The sequence below is a fragment of the Salvia hispanica genome, chromosome 2 (assembly GCF_023119035.1).
Source record: "Salvia hispanica cultivar TCC Black 2014 chromosome 2, UniMelb_Shisp_WGS_1.0, whole genome shotgun sequence".
NCBI classification, from domain to species: Eukaryota; Viridiplantae; Streptophyta; class Magnoliopsida; order Lamiales; family Lamiaceae; genus Salvia; species Salvia hispanica.
The window spans coordinates 30836275-30840679 of record NC_062966.1 but is presented as its reverse complement, the minus strand read 5'-3'; positions in this window follow the sequence as shown (position 1 = coordinate 30840679).

The following is a 4405-nucleotide window of genomic DNA, read 5'->3' as shown; positions in this document are numbered from 1 at the left end:
GACTTTTTAGGCACCATATGGACAGGACTCGACCCACTCGCTGTCCAGGAATGGAGTAGGATGATCCCTAGAGCAAGCAATTTTAACACCTCCTTCGGAACTTCCTCTCGCATGTTCGGATTCAGTTTCCGTTGTGCATCTCGATGAGCCTTTGCACCTTCTTCTAGACGGATGTGGTGCATACAAAGATCAGGGCTGATTCCTACTGAATCTGAGAGAGTCCACCCTATCGCTTTCTTGTTTCGTCTGATGACTTCCAACAATTCCTTCTCCTGCTCCTTGGTCAGTTCACTGTTGACTATTACTGGAAATGCCTCATTCTCCTCCAAGTAAGCATACTTGAGGCCTGGCGGGAGTGTCTTCAGTTCCTTCTTTGTTCCATTCGTCTCCTGGGGCAAGGGATTCTTTGTCTGCAATATCTGGTAATAACTCCTTTCTCCCAGACCCAGGAGAATTCTCCAGACTAGCCACGTGAGCCGATCCCTTAGATTTAGCTGACTCGGGATTTTTGCAAAACTCCATGATGGCCTCTGTGAGTTCCTCATCTGTCAACTCCGTTGTGTTCATTGCTGCACACCACCTTACAACTTCTCGGTCGATTAAATGGCTCAACTCCGAGTTGTCAATTTGTTCCTGTATCAATTCCGTCTCAAGATATTCTTGGACCAGGGGGTTAATAACATCAATAGCATACAGATTCTCAACATTGAGTGGTCTCTTCATTCCCTCATCTATGCTAAATGTGTATTTTTCCCCATTATAATCTAAACAAATTGTTCCATCGAAGACATCGATAATGGTCTTAGCAGTACGCAAGAATGGTCTCCCTAAAAGCACGCCACTAGACTCAGCAGACTCATTATCATTCATCTTGATCACATAAAAATCCAAAGCAGGATATAGAAAATCATGCACTTTGACTATGACATTTTCCAACACACCTTCAGGACAAATGCAAGTTCTATCCGCTAACTGGATTACTACCTTGGTAGCAACCATCCTTACTCCTGTCAATTTCTTATAGATCGAAAGTGGTAAAACATTGATAGACGCCCCTAGATCACACATAGCATGCTCGACCTTGATATCCCCTAGAGAGATGGGTAATGTGAACATACCTGGGTCCGGTGCATTTCGAGGGCATCCTTTCTCTTTTTGTATCACAAGCAGACACATTCTCCCCTGCCTCATTTCCCCTCATCTCATTCAAAGAAACTGCAATTTGGGATGGGCTTGCTTTGCCATCATATCCATGGCGCGCTTTATGTTCCGTTTGGGCGTCTCTGCAACTTCAGTGCACCACATCGTTGTTGGAATGTGCAAGTTATTCTGGCGCATTGAACTGCTGCTGAATTCACTACAGTCGTGGACCATGTCATCCTTAAACTCCCTTGAGCGGCCTGGAGTTGAATTGATTAAAATTCGATCCTTGACCTTGGTTCTGCCATTTCCTGGTTTTGCCGATAGTTCCATTGATTCCCTTGATGGTTGTTGTACTCGATTGTTAGACCCTTGATTCCCCTCGGGATGATTCGGTTAGGAATTCTGATAGTTCCCCTGAAGTTATTTCTTCCGTGAGGTGGAACATAAGTAGCTCCCTGGGTTATTCTGATTCCTATTTCCCCAAGTAAGTATGGTCCTGATTCCGATTCCAGTTGCAATTGCACCGCTCTTGACTTTCTGACGGTTGGACTTCCTCTCACTGAGGCAGACAGTGTGCATAGTCGTGAGCAGCTGGTGGGGGTGGCTGACCTTGATCATGGTCAATCCATCTAAAAATTGGGGTGAGTCCTCCATATGGGCATCCCTCCTGTCTTCCTCAAGTTCCAACTTCCATCCGGATTCCAGCTCCCCATCGAATTTGCTTGAACTTGGCATTCCCCTCTCACAGTACGGCCCTTAATGAAAGCCGAGTTGCCTTTCTTCTTGACAGGGGGTTTCTCATTTTATCAGCTGGAGTCTTGGTAAAATTTCCCCCGCTCGAGGAATTCATCAAGTCTTTTGACTCAGGGTTTGCTCCTTCATAAAACAGATAGTAAGTCTCCGCTTCAATCATCCTATGGTTCGGGCAAGCATCCAACAGTCCCTTGAACCGGGACCAATAAGAACTCAGAGACTCATCATATTCCTGCTTGCACTCCTGAATCTCCTTCTTCAAGGCATTCGTCTTGTTGGAAGGGAAAAAATAATCCAAGAATTCCAGCTTGAAATCTTTCCATGTGTTAATCGAGTCTGGTGGAAGCCTCAGCAGCCAAGTATTAGCCTCCCCTTTGAGGGCAAACGGAACTACACGCAAACGGTAGTCCTCCTCAGTCGCCTCGTTGGGGCGCTTTTGAATGCTACACAGCTTACTAAACTCGTTCAAGAATTCATAAGGACATTCGTTCCTTCGTCCAGAAAACGTGGGCAAAACTCTGAGAACATTTGTCTTGATATCAATAGACCTCCGACGCGGGTTCGAGACTATGGCATGGGCGGGTTCACCATCGAGATGTGCGGTGAGTGACCCTATCTCCGGATCGGGATCTACTAAATGAGCCATATTTGGGTCTTCCTCCTCCTCAGTCTCGGAATGCTCTGTTTCTGTTGACGACTTCGGGTCTTCTTCTCCTGACGAATTCCACTCCTTCTCACTTTCTGATTCGAACGGAAATGGGTCCACCGTCCTTAAACCTGATCTGGTGGTGATAGTGGACGTAGACTCTTTGACTTGCCACTTGTATCGGCCGCTCCTTGACCCAGATGAACTAGCCCAACTTCCATAATGGAAGCCCGTGTTCATAAACTGTCAAGGAGAACAAAATAACAGAAATTAAATTATTTACACCAAATCCTCAAACGCAATAACAAAAAACGCCATCCTTCCCCGGCAACGGCGCCATTTGAAGAATTCCTACTTGTCAGAGTGTGCACAGAAAAGAATAACAAGTTTCCTAGGTCCAGCAAATCCACTAGATTACAAGGTCTAGGAACTCACTGGTCGTTGGAAAATCTCGGTCGTCGGACACACAGAGCACTTCTTCAAAACCCTCAACCACTTATACTAAAACTTAGCACAGGGAAGTAGGGATCGATCCCACAGAGATGGATGCGTAATGAACATGCTCAAGGATTTGGAAATTATTTTTGGGTTGGCTGCTGCCACGCATTTTTGGGTTGAGGAAATTAGACTAAACTTGAGATTTTAAACTGCTACGCTAACAGCTAGATCTAGGCGAAACAGAAAGCATGCACGTAAACTAGAACCGAGACAATCGCTAGATCTAAGAAACTATTTTAAATTACCTAGATCTGGGAAATAAACTGACGGTGGGGATCATGACTAAAAAAGCAGAGTATGGACGAAAAGCTGGAAAAACAACTAACTAAAGTACTAACTAACAGCGACATCATCTTCTCCAACCAATTGCACAAAAACTCAGAAGAAACAGGTATGAGCGTAATCGGAAAAACAGAGCAGACTAGAATTATACAATTTAACAAAGAACAATTAAGAACTAAACAGATCTATGGCTACTAGACGAAGTAAAACAGAACGGAAATAGAAAATTCAGAAATCCATGCACAACTTGAAATCCCCTGTTCAGATCCAACCTCGGATGCTTAATCCACTCCGGATCCAAGCATCCGACACAAACTCCGGCCAAAAACATTCCATAACTACAAAATCACCAAATAACCTCCGATCAACAACAACACCACAGATCTACCGCCAAATTCCCCAGATCAAGCACCAAAGTGACAAAAAAACAGAGATTAACATGCAACTTGCCGAAATAAAACTCCAAACAACAGGATCAACGTAGATCAACACGAGATAACACAAATATAACAGAAACTAAAGAAATGCATAGATAATCAGTAACATCAACAACCAAATCGACTTCCAAAAGTGAAGTTCGAACGAAATAAAGTGCAAAAGAACCGAAAGTAAATAGATTGTATCTTCGCTGATGTGGATCCATGTATTTTGTGATCCATTTCCCAAGGATTACCCATTTAATGATGCTTGATCTAACTATTTTTGTGAGATTGATTTTCAATTTATCAACACAAGACAAAAGATAATAAAGATCCAACCAACAAAAATTGAATCTAAACAAGAATGGATGGAAGATTAGGAATGGGAAGCATGTGTATAAAGATGAGATAAGAGAGCTACAACCATAGGACCTTAACCAAAAAGATGGAGACAACCCTAGGCAACTTTCATTAGCTCTATCACCCCTTGGCTCCACTACTCAATGGATACACTCCATTGATGCATACCTCTACTTGAATCAATCAAAGATGGAAACAAGCAACCTTCAAGGAAGGAATTGGATACAATCCTCAAAGAGGAAACTCTCTAGGGTAGAAACTTTAATTCAACAAAAACCTAAAGAAAAGAAATGACATCAAGAGG